The sequence below is a fragment of the Bos grunniens genome, chromosome 13, assembly GCF_055505025.1.
Source record: "Bos grunniens cultivar Pamir isolate PY7600 chromosome 13, Bosgru_T2T1.0, whole genome shotgun sequence".
Lineage (NCBI taxonomy): Eukaryota > Metazoa > Chordata > Mammalia > Artiodactyla > Bovidae > Bos > Bos grunniens.
Window position 1 is genome coordinate 7,023,399 of NC_141177.1, and position 14,171 is coordinate 7,037,569.

The following is a 14,171-nucleotide window of genomic DNA, read 5'->3' on the forward strand; positions in this document are numbered from 1 at the left end:
GCGCCAAGGGCCAATGGCTTACAAACAACAGACGCTTCTTTCTCACAGTTCTGTCAGTTGGAAGTCCGAGGTCAGGGAAGCAGCTTGGGCGAGTTCTGCCGTGAGCCCTCTTCTGGGTGTCAGGCTGCCAACCTCTCCCTGTATCCTCACCTGGAGGGGGCCCAGGGGGACCCAAGCTCACCCAGGACTCCAGGAGGACACTGCTCCCATTCGTGAGGGCCCTGCTTTCATCACCTCCCCTAAGCCTAATCACCTCCCAGAGATGCCATTTGTTAGGCATAGGGGCTCAACTTATGAATTTGGGGGGACATAAGCCTTCAGTCCATAACTGCTTGCAATATCATAGCCTTTTACCCTGAGGAGATGGAAGCCATTAGCCACACTGAGCTAGGAGTGGAGCAATATGACAGCCGTGGGGCCCAGTGAGGCACAGTCTGTAGGTAGCCAGGGAAGAATTAGGTGACCAGGAAGGAGAAGGCATCTACAAGAACCCAGTGGAGGCAGGGATGGTCAGGACCACTGTGGTGCTGTCAAGCAGACAGATTCTGGATCTGTCTGAAGGGGGAGGCTGTGGGATTTTCTGCCAGACTGGGGCTGGGGAGGGACCAAGAGAGAGCACTGAGAGATGAGTGGCTCAGAGGCTCCCGGACGGAGCTTCTGGAAGGAGGACAGTTCAAGATGAAGATGTCCTGAGGAGAAGGCCAGCCGGTCACTGAGACGTGTGAGCCCACAGCTCTTCCTTCTTTCCCCACAGCCCTCTCTGCCCTGTACTTTGAGCATCCCTTCGCGCGTCTCTTTCCCAGCTTCGGGTTCTCGAGACAGGGCTCGGACCCTCCGTCACCGTGTAGTGTCACAGCCAGGGCCTGGAGAATCGAGCAGTCACTCCGTGTTTGTGGAAGAAATTGAGGGCACAGAGAGGCTGAGCAGACATATGGTGGATGCGATCAACCATAAAGTTCTCAGCTTAAAAAAACAAGGAAGAAAAGAAAAGAAAATCAACCTTGAGTCGGATACATTAAAAAAAAACAACCCTGCTGTTACTCTGGCTGTTTTGGACCAGTGCTTGGCAATTTGGCATTATCCATTAAAACTAAGAGGCACTGGACTTCCCTCGAGGTCCAGTGGCTAAGACTCCCCACTCCCAATGCAGGGGGCAAGGTTCAATCCCTGGTCAGGGAACTAGATCCCAATGAAGATCGAAGATCCCGAGCGCCACAACTAAAACCTGGCACAGCCAAATAAATAAATAGTAAAAAACAAAACAAACTAAGCAGCGAATCCCTCCGACCCAGCAAAGGCAGTCTGAGGAATCTAACTTGGGGAACACACACAGGAAGATGCTCGTAGCAGACTTGTCTGTAAGACAGAAAACTTGAGGACAACCCACATGCCTATTATCAAACAAGGTGGCAGTAACATTACAAAGGAATACTGCGCAGTGAACAAAAGTTTAAAACTGAGTCTTTCTAAATTGAATCTCGAAAACATACCATTGAGTAGGAAAGAAATTGGGAAAATGGTAAAGCATTTCTTTATATGTGAAACTCAGGGTTCAATCCGTTACACCTGCCTTCACTAAACAAGGTCGTTTTAAATCTTGCTTGTCCTCCAAGCTGCCTGTAACCTAAATACAGTGTTTGCTCAAGATGTTTTCCAGGAACTTGGAGCCAGCTGTGCCTAGCCCACGCTGAGCTGGTTGAGGCTGGACGGGACTGCCGGCCTTCCAGCTGGGCAAGCGCCAGTGTCTGTGCCCCGCACAGAGGCCTCTGGCCGCGTTCCGCCTGCGCAGAACAGTGGTGGCCACACCTTTTCCTCCTTTTCAATCACCGCTCCCCACGCTCCCCGAGCTCAGCCCGCCCTGCTGCTTTATTCCTTATCCCATAAATACCCCAGCTCTTTGCCGCTGGGTGTCTTTGCTTGGCTGCCTTGCGAGAGCCTCCCCTCACTTTATTTATTTTATGTTATTTTGCTACAGAGCTTGGTGACTCAGTATTTTGGCTTGCTGCACACCAAGTGAAATAAATGAACTTGGTTTGGTAAAATATGTAAAATCTACTCAAAAAATACCTGTTTTTTTAAATTATATATTTTAAATCAAAGCTGTAGAGGATTCAAGGCTGATAAAGAAAAACTGTAGATCCCTGCCCAGCCCCTCGCCTGATTTCGACTCTCCAGGAACAACAGTTTTCAGCAATTTTAGTGTTTGTGTGAGTGTTCACCTCTGTCTTTTAAATATAGTGTTTACCCTGTCACTTGTTCTTTGTTCATTCCCTTCCTACTAGGAAACAAAATTATGAAGGGAAACAGCAGGGATTGGGATTGACATATAGACACTGCTCCATATAAAAGAGATAACTAATGAGAAGCTACGGTGTAGCAGCGGGAACTCAGTGCTCTGTGGTGACCTAAGCGGGATATATATTTACGAACAACGGACTGACTCTGCTGTACAGCAGAGATTAACAACTCTGTAAAGCAACTATACTCCAATAAAAAAACTTTTAAATGGCAAAAAAAGCCTAAAGCAGAAAGAAAAATGTTCAGGATTTCATTCTTAGACCAGCCCTGCTCACACTTCACCCTCCCCCATCAACCTGGTAGAATCATATCATAAACCTCATAGTACATTAAAAAAAAAATCCCAGATGAGCTATGTGATGTGAGAAATTTAATTGCCTCTCTTTAAAATTTTTGTTTTTTTTTTTTCCGCCTCTATAATGAGTAATTACCTTGATCTTCTCCCGCTTCCTTAGCTTTCTATGTGCCAATCACTAATCTATCCCTAAATTCTCTGTCCTGCCTAAATCGACCTCTCAGAATGGTCACACCATCACGCAAGGGGCAATTCATGGTTTTCTTGGCCGCATCCCTCTGGGAATGGTTGCCCTCAAGACCTGCTTCAGAGCCATGACCCTGATTTTCTCTGTGCTCCGGATCCATGCCAGGGCCTCTGCCCCCTCCCTCGGGAAGGATCTCGCACATCCCGATCGAGGTGTTCCGTGGCGGCATCTTTCTTGGCCCACCCCTTGCTGGTGGAGCACATCCTCCTCCCACAGCTTCCTGAGAAAGGGCCCAGGGAAGAGGTCTGTGACCCTGCAGGTCCAAAAGGTCTTTATTCTGCCCTATGCCGTGTACACTGCCTGTCATTCACCCTCCCTGTTGGGAGTAAATCTCCCAAGCTTCAAGGTACTGCTTCATTCCAGGGAGGTGCTCTGAGTCCCTGGTCCTGAGCTTGAGATCAGCTTCCTCCCTCTGGAGGCTTCTAGAGTTTTACTCTTTCTCCTGGCCTTTTGTGAATTCACAATGACATTCCCAGTGCTACCAGTTTTTTGTTTTGTTTTTTCAAATTGTTCTAATTGCCTATCTCTAAAATTGTGAAAGTTGCTCAGTCTCGTCTGACTCTTTGCAACCCAATAGACTACATAGCCTGCCAGGCTCCTCTGTCCATGGAATTCTCCAGGCCAGAATACTGGAGTGGGTAGCTGTTCCTTTCTCCCGGGGATCTTCCCAACCCAGGGATCAAGCCCAGGTCTCCCACATTGCAGACAGATTCTTTACCATCTGAGCCACTAGGGAAGCCCTCTAAGCACTGTGGGGGTCTAGAAAGTACAATAGAAATTAATTTCAAAGTCCTGAAAAAGGCAAAAGAGATTTTGAAAGACAGTTGGGTATAGTTTCTTACAAAACCAAACACACTCCCAACATATGATCCAGCAGTTGTACTCCTTGCATTTATCCTAAAAGAGTTGAAAACTTAAGTGCCCATGAATGGTTACAGATTTGTTCATAACTGCCAAACCTTGGAAGCAAGCAAAGATACCCTTTAATAGTGAATGGATAAAAACTGTGGTACAGTCAGACAATGGAATGTTATCAAACCATGAAAAGCCACGGAGGAACGTTAAAAAATATATTGCTAAGTGAAAAAAGCCAATCTGAAAAGGCTACATACTGTATGATCCCAACTATATGACATCCTGGAGAAGATAAAAGCTATGGAGAATGTAGATCTGAAGATCAATGGCTGCCAGGGTTTGGGGAGAGGGAGGGGGATGAATAGGCAGAGCTCAGTGGATTTTTAGGGCAGTGAAACTATAATATTCTGTACAATCCTGCAAGTGGATAATGCTATTTTATGACTGTGAAAACCCATAGAATATACAACACAAAGAATGAACCTAAGGTCAGCTATGGACTTCAGCGAACAATAACGTGCCAATATTGGCCCATCAGCTGTAACACATTCCACACTAATGTCATGGTTAATAGCAAGGACAAGCAGAGGTAGCAGGTGATAAAGGGGGTATCTGGGAGCTCTCCGTAATTTTTGCTCAATTTTTTTTATAAAGCTAAAACTGCTAAAAAAAAAAAAAGTCTAACAACGTAAAAATGGCAGAAGATAAAAGGGGAAAGTTACTACCTGTATCCTTTCTTCTTCTTCTTTTATCTTTTTTGGTATAATAAGCAATGTTAGAGTGGCCAGACTCCCTGCCACCACCACCTCCCAGGGTCAGTCCTGGGGCTCTGGGCCTCGGTGCTGATCAGGAACTCTGGAGCTGCCCCTCCAACCCCATGGGGCTTGTCAGGAGACCCTCACAGCCATGGGCATGTCCCCCAGGCAGCCCGAGGCAGGACAGGTCTTCGATCACCCCCAGCTTGGCCTTGGTGACCCCTTTCAGGTCCCCCTTTGTGACTCCAGAGACACAGCCAGCACACAGAGGGGCTGTCACAGAAAGAGGCCCTCACACCACAGGACTGGCAGGACCCTTCCTGTTCCAGGAAAAAATCCCCATTTCACCTTCGCTTGACCAGGGCCGGGACCCCTGGGGAGACCAGGAGTCAGTGAACAGGCCAGCTGCTGTTGGCCTTGAAACCACAGCGCCTCCCCCATCTGTGATCCGCATACAGCAGGGCCTTGGCCCGGCGCGCAGACAGCCCAGGGGAGCCGGTGTCCTGGACTAGATACAGCCAGCCTGGTGTAACTCTCTTTACTAGAGCTAGGCCTGAAAGTAAATATCGGAGTATGTGAGTGGACCCTTGCTTGCTTTGGATCCTACCTGCAACTGGTCTGTGCAGAGTTGCTGAGATTGGAGTGATTCAAATGAGGGCAGACCTCTGACTCTGGGCTGTTTGCATGAGGGCAAAGGTCCTCGGAGACAGTCACTTTGCAGATGCTTCAGCACGTGTATTGGGTGAGCTCCGAGAACTAAACTACGGGCTGTCATTTGTCCTCATTCGTGCATCATCCTCCCATTCTACACAACAGGTTATTTCCCTCAAAGACAAGTCTGCGAGTGTGCTAAGACTCCACTCGTGTCTGACTCTTTGTGACCCTGTGGACAGTAGCACATCGGGCTCCTCTGTCCATTGGATTCTCCAGGCAAGAATACTGGCCTAGGTTGCCGGTGCCCTCCTCCAGGGCATCTTCCTGACCCAGGGATCAAACCCTCATCTCTTACGTCTCCTGCACTGGCACGCAGGTTCTTTACCACTAGCACCACCTGGAAAGCCCCAAAGTCTAGGGCTTAATAAAAATGCAGCTTCTCAAATCTCAACCCTAAATACTGATGTCGGGCACAGGGCATCAGACATTTCCACAAGCTCCTCGAGTGGTTTAAAAGCACATCTAACTAACTTTGACACAGTTCACAAAGCTGAGAATTATCTGTGTTTCTCTGCAGATGAGAATAAGACTGGTCCTTCTCTTTGGGAATGTAATTCATTTATATTTAATGCATATATTAGGGAACAGAACATATATCCTTATCTCACGATAGTTTGACATTAGAACCTTATCACTTCCCAAAGAATGAAGACCTTTAGAATACAGTAATTCCACTTAACATCCCTCTGGATATTTATGTCATCACTGTCATGTAATTTTGGGGGCTTCCCAGGTGGCTCGGTGGTGAAGAATCCACCTACCAATCCAGGAGGTGTGGGTTGGATCCCTGGGTCAGGAAGATCCCCTGGAGGAGGAAATGACAACCCACTGTAATACTCTTGCCTGGAAAATCCCATGAACAGAGGAACCTGGTAGGGTACAATACATGGGGTCCCAAAGAGTCAGACACAACTTACCACATCATGTAATTTAATTCTGCATATATCATAAACCCAGCAGCACATTGTTATTATTTCTCTTTTGTGTACTCAATAAATCTGCCCACAGAGGACCATTTCTATTACTCTTCATTCTTTCATGCATTTCTGCTCTTTCATTTAGAATCATTTTCACTCTGTCTAAACTCCCTTCAGGGTTTATTTTAGAGCAGATTTGCTGGTAAAAGAATTCTCTCAGTTTTTGCTTCTCTGAAAATGCCTCTATATCAGCTTCACTTTCAAAGTGTATTTTTGATGGTTATAAAATTGTGAATTGGTAGTTGATTTCTTTCTGCTCTTTATTGCATTACCTTCTGACCCCGTGGTTCTCAATACAGAAGGCTATTTACTGTTTCTCCTTTGAGGGAGATGTATGGTTTTCCTCTGGCTGTGTTTAAGATTCCCCCTTTGTTTTTAGCAAGTGGCAGTTTCATTAGAATGTAATTAAGTGTATTATTTCCTTGTTTTTATTACGCTGGGAGTTCTTGAATCTGCAGCTTGATGTATTTTACCATCTTTGGGGGGGAAAACTTCAGTAGCTCTTCATATTCTGCAATATATTCCCTTTCCTCTCTTTTAAAACTTTGATTATACATATTTTAGACTTTTTCACCATATTCCATATTTTCTCATTTTTTCCCATGTTATGATTTCCCCCCCGCCATGCTTCAGGATGAAGATTTTCAACAAATCTATTTTCTTCCTTGTCTCAATTGCTGTCATACCAATCTCTGTTTTTAATTTTACCTCTTTTATTTTTCAATTTTAGACTGTTCATCTGATTCTCTTTATAAATTGTATTTCTCTGATAAACTACTTCAACTGTCCATCTTTCTAATTAACATTAATAATAATTATTTCAAAGTTTGTCTCCAATCATGTCAAACCTAGTTGTCTTCAGGTCTTTCCCTGTTGTCTGTTTTTTCACTGCTTGGTTTTTGGTCATTGGCCCTGCTCCTGTTATGTCTGGCACCTTTGTATGAAAGTCAGATATCTAATTTGAAAATTTACTGTCTCTTGATGGTATCCTTTCCTAAAGAGTACATTCTTCCACCAGCCATTGTGGGAGGGCCAGATTTCTGTAATCAAATCTGGGATTAAGATCATTTCCAGTCTTAATTAGGTCTGGCTTATTTTGGTTTGAACTTACTCCCAAAGTCATTTGAGAGTCTCAGCTGAAAGACTTGTACATTTTCCAGGACCCCTATTTTTTGAGCCTTGACCTCTAATATTTGCTGTTAATGACAACATGACACTGGGGAACACTCTGCTTATTTAGCTTCTCTGCAGCCCACCTTCTGCTTGGTTTCTGAGCATCTCATTCTGTGCAGCTTAGGAATCAGCAAATATCTTAAGAGGAAAAAATGCTTTATGTAAAAATACACACTTGTAAAATTCTGAAAATTACTTTAACACTGTGCTTCCAAAAATGGCTTGGGCTTCCCAAATGGTGCTAGTTATAAAGAACCTGCCTGACAATTCAGGAGACATAAGAGACTCGGGTTCTATACCTGGGTCAGGAAAATCCCTTGGAGGAGGGCATAGCAACACACTCCAGTATTCTTGCCTGGAGAAACCCATGGACAGAGGAGCATGGTGGGCTACAGTCCAGAGTCGCAAAGAGTTGGACATGACTGAAATGATTTAGCACTTTCCAAAAATTATAATTATTACAATAGCAGTTTGACACCAATGTATAGTGTTTAGAGCTAAGCTCTACAGCCAGAACATCTGGATTCAAATCCTGCCTTTGTCCTGAACAGCTGACCTGGGGTAAGTCATTTAACCCCTTGTGGTCAGAGTTGCCCTGTCTATAAAGTGGAACTGATAAGAGTATCAATCCCATGGGATGGAAGGGAGAATTAGACATATTAATAAACATGAAACACTTGGAACCCGAGATCATATGTCTAGGAAAGTGTTCATTAATCAAATAAAACAGTGTGCTGGACAGACTGACTCTCTAAACTGATTTCAGCCTACAGCCCCATTTTGAAGCATCTGCCCTGGTCTAATCTTTCTCTGCAGACGGGGGCATGTTTGAGCACAGAAAGGGGAGGGGCCCTGCAAACATAGAGCTGGTTTCCTAAGACTGGGTGCAGAGCTGGAATTTCCTCTTGAGCATGTTATCGATTAAATCTGTGCCCTGGAAGCCAAGCAGCTAATTTCCGTAGAAGGCAGAGGTGTCAAAGCCCTCTCAAACTGTGGATAAATCTCTAATTGCCACGTCTGCCCAACTTGGTTGTGATCATTAGCAGAGCCCCTCGTGCTCTGGCTGAGAGAGGAGAGGGAGGCCAGACGTATCCCCGCTCATCTAAATCTTTAATAATGCTCCAATCTTCAGATCATCGGGTAATCAAACCCAAATTAGCCTGATACTCAGAGCCAAGAATAACAAGGGGAGTGAAAGAGAAAAATGTTTCTTTAATGAAATTTTCATCAATGCAGATTCCTCATTGCATATTAAGGTCTTGGCTGGAAGCCAGCATCAGAGCCAACTGCTGTGACATTGACCTTTGTCCCTCGGGGGAGACACAGGGCAGAGACTGGCTGCGCCAGCTCCCCAATGACACAAGTGGCCATCCTTGCAGCTCAAATGGAGGAGGCTCTGGAGCCGGGGCCGGCCGGCCCAGGCCCCTCAGTCCTTTCCAGAAGGTTTCTCTACACCTCAGCCCCACCTGGACCCCACCCGCCCCCCAAGATTCCTGCACCTGACTCAGCAGCACCTCTTCGCTCAGCTGCTCAGGACAGATTCTCGGAGGTGACCTCGGTTCGTTTGTTTTCCTCTCACCTGCCCTGTCCCTCCAGCAGCACATCCGCCAGCCCGACCTTCACAGGTAAACCCCGAGGCTGGGCCATGGTGACCCTGCCCCAGCGTGGCCTCCTCATGGTCCGGCTGCCCTGCCCTCGGCCCGAGGGTCCGTGTAAACCACACTCAGAGCACGGCCCTCCTCCGCTCAGACCCACCCAGAGCTTCAAAATGGGGCCTGTAGGCTGAAATCAGTTTAAAGAGTCAATCTGTCCAGCACACTGTTTTATTTGATTAATGAACACTTTCCTAGACATATGATCTTGGGTTCCAAGTGCTTCACACACAGTGAAGCCAGCATCCCTTTAGGGGTCTGCAAGGCGAACACAGACCCGGCCCGTCTCCTCCCTGACCTCGGGCCCACCACTCCTGGCCACCTCCCCGCAGCCACCCTGGCCCCGCCGCCCCTCATACCCGCAGGTGCTGCCCCGGCCGTGCCGCCAGGCTGGAGCCCCCTCCCCAGGATCCACAAGCCCGGGTCGTGTCTCCAGGACCCCTGTCCCGTGTGATCATCTCGGCAGATCTCCCCCGCAGCCTCTCTGGCTCCTGTCCCTCCCACCCCCGCGGCTCATCCTGCTGTGCTCTCCTCTCCGTGGCGGTCACCCCCAGACTGCACATCCCGGCCGTTCTCAGGCTCAGTGTCTCTCGGCTGACGAGGGACCTCCGGGAACAGGGACCAGGCTTGCTGTCCTTCCCGCTGCCCAGGGGAGAGCTGAGCACAGGGAGGCGTCCCGCACGACTGGCTGGGCGAACGCACACACGAAGGGCAGGGTCTGTCATGCTTTCTAGATCAAGTTCACAGTGTTAACGGAGCAGCCGCCAAGCACGGGGCTGGGTCCGGCCCTGGGATGCCCCAGAGAACAAGCGAGAAAGGGCCCCCCCTGACCTCCAGCATCTGGACGGACATGGAACAAGCCAGCATGTGGGGACCAGGCAGGGCAGCAGAGCTCCTGGGCACGTGCTCCCTTGAGGGGCCGTCTGAGCTGAGCTCCAGAGAAGGAGAAAAACCCTTCACAGGACAGACGCTTCCAGGAGCCTCCAAAAGGAGCCAGCCACCCACACCTTGACTCCAGCCTTCTGGCTCCTGAACTTGGAGGTACTGGTTACCCTTGTTAGAAGGCACCTAGTTTGTGGTAATTCATTAAGACCCCCTGAGAAACACGTGCAGAAGCCACTAGAAGCTCTCAGCAGGGGGCACCTGGTCTGATGAGCATTTCTAAAGGCTGCCTTCTGGCTGTGACAGGCAGTCAGTAATGTTTCTGTCCCTGAGCTCAATTCCTGAGGGATCTGCCTCTCCCAGTTCCTGCCTCAGGTCCTGCCAAGAGGTGATGTCAAATTTGGGGGTTCAACCTGCTCTTCACACCCAGACCTCCCCACCCTCAGGGGAGCCTTTTCAGGTCCCTGCCGGCTCCACTGCTGTCTCTGTCTCCTCTGACTGGAGCTCTGAGTCCCTTAGCCTTTGGCATATCCCTGGCTTCTGTCCCTGTTTTCCTCACTGATGTGTCAAAGGGTAGGAGAAGTCCCCACAGCCACCCATCACCCCGAAACACACCACACTGAGTTCCTCCTAACACATTAGGAGCCTCAGCCTCAGATGGGAGCAAACCCCTCTTTCCTCCCAAGTCTCTGCTCACCAATCTGCAAAACAAACGGGTTTGACTCAGTAATCTCCAAGGTCTGACTCGAACATTCATTCCCTGACTCAGATATTTAGCTTAGAATTCCTAAGATTCCATTCTTGGATTCTTCTCACTTTTCCAATTATGCACCAAATGCACGTCAAGCACTTACTGTGCGGTTGGCACTGTTTTTAGAGTAGGAATCTAACAGCAAACACTGTCCCTTCTCTCCTGCGGGTGACATTCCTGTGGGTGCAAATGCCCATAGAAGGTATAAGATGAATAAATCAATTTCAGATGGTGACGAGGTCTGTGTGGGGCGGGGGATGGGCAGGGACGTATCACAGGGATGCGGAGCCTTCTTTAGAGGACGCTCGGGGTTGTTTCCTGAGCAGGTGACACCTGAGCAGAGAATGGAAGGTCATGGGCAGGAGCAGGGGGGCAGAGCAGCATATGCAAAGGCCCTGAGGCAGGAGGGCTCCAGGTACTGGAGGAAGAGCCAGAGGCCAGTGGGGCTGGAATGGAGGGCGTGAAGGGGGTGGTGGTGGGAGGTTCGGGGGACCCTGCAGGAATCAGGCTGGGCCTGGTGGGATGCAGTGAGGGATGTGGTTCCCTTTCTCCAGGGTGCAAATAAGAAGTCACTGCAATGTGTCCTCAAGGGTGACAGGGTCTTCTTTGTGTTTACCGAGCTCACTCTCCCTCTGGGTGCCAGCAGAGGGTAGATTTCTGGGTGGGGAGAGGAAGGGGCAGGAGGACTCGGGGAGGCGGGGGGCAGCTGCAGTGACCGTGGGAGGAGGGAGCTGCTGACTCCGCTGACAGCAGGGCAGGGAGAGGGGCGGACAGACTGGAGTGTGTTTGAATTTAGTGCATTTGCTGTAGCTGGAAGAATAGGGCAACCCCAGGACTCATGGGTGGGTCACTGATCAGGGTGACTGGCTTTTGGAGGCAGCACTTACTGAGAAGGGGACACTGGGTCATTCGAGCTTTGCCGAGAATTTGCCAAATCTGAGAGCCTCAGCGGCTCTGCCTCCCAAGAATCTGGGAAGCCCCTCAGGGCCATCTGGGGGCCGCAGGGTGATGAGCGCACAGGGACGTGCGTGCTGGTCACGAGCAGTGACCTCAGCCTGAGGATGGGCCCGGCCCAGGTGTGGGGGCCACCGGAAGCCTGGCACCCAGGGCCACCTGGACAGAGCCCAGCCCAGACCAGACTCACAGAGGGAACTGGGAGGGGCCCCGAGATCCTTCTGGAAGCTTCACCTCCACCCCCTCCACGACCCCCAAACACCACAGGAGGAATCCTGGGGTCAGTTCTAACAGAATGCTTCATGGCTGCCACTGGACTTGAATGAGGTGTTTTTCCAGCCAGCCTCCTCCAGGGGCCTGGGCTACAAACAGGGGGATGTTTAATGCAGGACGCTGTCACGATTTCAGATGCTCAGCTGTGTCAAGCGCACATTTCCCGTTAGTCCAGCTGTTTCACTGCTCAGAAGACGTAGGGTCTTCATTTCATACAATGAGGCTTGTTCTCAGGGTAGACTGAAAGAAAGGAAGAGAAAACGAGGGAGGGAGGAAGGAGAAAAGAAGGAAGAAGAGAGGGAGGGAGGAGAGAACATGAGAAGGGAGGAAGAAGACCTTTAGCACGGGAATCAGAGCTCCTCGGGTCTGTTCAGATGCTCCACTGACCCACCCGCCATCCAGCCCGTTTTGCTTGTTACGTTTTTGAGACGTTAGTGTTGGTGTCGGGTGTTAGGCATACAAACATCCTCCTATGAACCCAGCCTTCGCCAGCCTTTCCCTTTTTGAAGCATTGGTAACGTTCTCAAATCAGCAGCAGAAACTCCCTTCCGGCCGTAATAATCGCCAGCATGACAACCCGTCAGGCTGTGGCCCTGATCCATGGCGTTTGCGATGCTGCGTCCCCGTCACTGGGGCAGCCCCTCCAGGACCCATGATGGAGATCCTGCCCTCAGCCCCGCTCCCGGGGAAGGAAAGTCCAGCCGTGGAGGACTTTCCCGGGTGGACAGTGGCCTGGGAGGCAGGATGCAAGCCCAGCACCTCGTTGTCTGCCAGCTCCATTCTCTCTAAAGAGGCGGCCTGATGGATTCAGCTGTCTCGTGATCTGGACAAATAGACAATTCATTCCAGGTTGGCCTTGGCCTTCAGATGATTTGACCTGGAAGTATTCATATAGAGGGTCTGCAAAGAGGGTGGGACTGACTTTCCTTGCTGAGTCCAGTTTCTGGACGGAGCTAGAGCAGGAACCTGGCCCAGTGCTCTCCACCTGGCCCTACAGGTGAGACCTGTGCTGCCCACCACCCACAAGCAGTCGTTCACCCTGCAGCCTCAGGGTCAGAACTGTGGGGGATAGACCCGCTCGCTCATGGTGGTGCCTCTTCCCCCACAGACACAGGCAGTTGGTCCTCAAGGTGCATTTCAGCAGCATCCAGGAGCCAAAGTCAGCCTGTGTCTAAGAACCTCAGGCCTCCGTGCTGTGGAGTCATTGCACATGTTCCCTGGCAAAAAAAAAAAAACAGGATTATGACCAAAAAAGTGCATTACGGACAATGCTATAGGGTTTCCTTGACTATTACACAGACACACTTATTCAAAGCTCTGAGCCATCATTGTTCACTTTGAGCAGAGCCCCAGCTTCAGTGAAGAAGTGATTTTGCATTCTTTGCCAAGATCCTGCCTTATCTTTCTCTCAAGACAATCCTAGTCCTTGTGACTTCAGCTTATGAAAACCACAGGTTGGAAAGACATGAATGTTTGAAGTTCTTTTTTTTCCTCTAAGATATGCATGTTGTGATAGGTATTGCAAAGATTTATTTGTGTGCCTCTGGATAAAAACAGATTTCAGACTCTAATAGCAGATATATCGGTGGATGGCAAGTACTTACTTAGGGGCCGTTGGAGAAGTGGATATGAATTATTCTTTCTTTTATACAAAACTTTTGTATTGTGACAGCAAACTCTGAGGCAAATAAGAAAGGGCATGAGCACAGCTCAAAGAAGGAAAAATGACTGTTTTTTAAAGAAATACGTAAACAGAAAGTAAGAGAACGCATAACAAATTGTGTTTATGGCTCCTGAATCTTGCCAAAAGTAAAGTAATTTTTAAGAAAATGCTTAAAACGTAACCAGTGACTTTGAGGGTATCATGTTCAAATGTCTTTAGTGAGGACTTCCGTGGCAGTCCAGGGGTTAAGACCGCAGTCTCCCACTGCAGGGGGCACAGGTTCAATACCTGGTCCAGGAACTAAGAGCCCACTTGCCGCACAGTGAACCAAAACAAAGTTTTCAGTGGCTTCCACAATGAGACCACCCAGAAATTAAAGCAAGTATTTAAGAAGGAATGGAGAAAGAACTGCCAACCCACTCCAGTATTCTTGCCTGGAGAATCCCATTAACAGAGGAGCCTGGCGGGCTACAGTCCAGGATCGCAGAGTCGGACACAAATGAATCGACTTAACACACGTTCACAGTGGCCAAGGCACTGTTCACAGCTTCAGCCTCAAAAAAAAAAAAAAGAAAGAAAATTGGCTTGTTAGATGTGATTAGGTTTAGCTAGAAATGAATTCTAAATTGGCCCACTTCAGTTGGAATTTGTGATGATCTCTGGGAGCAAAGGAAATTCACCC

General features: G+C 48.8%; 1 long non-coding RNA gene across 1 annotated transcript; it reads right to left on the minus strand.

Annotated features, from left to right (window-relative positions):
- Positions 1–329: 329 nt before the first annotated feature.
- Positions 330–1,768, minus strand: LOC147360058 (uncharacterized). Its single transcript, XR_015138607.1, has 2 exons — positions 1,491–1,768; positions 330–963 (listed from the first exon to the last, which is right to left on the minus strand). It is a non-coding gene; the product is annotated as an uncharacterized LOC147360058 (long non-coding RNA).
- Positions 1,769–14,171: the final 12,403 nt, after the last annotated feature.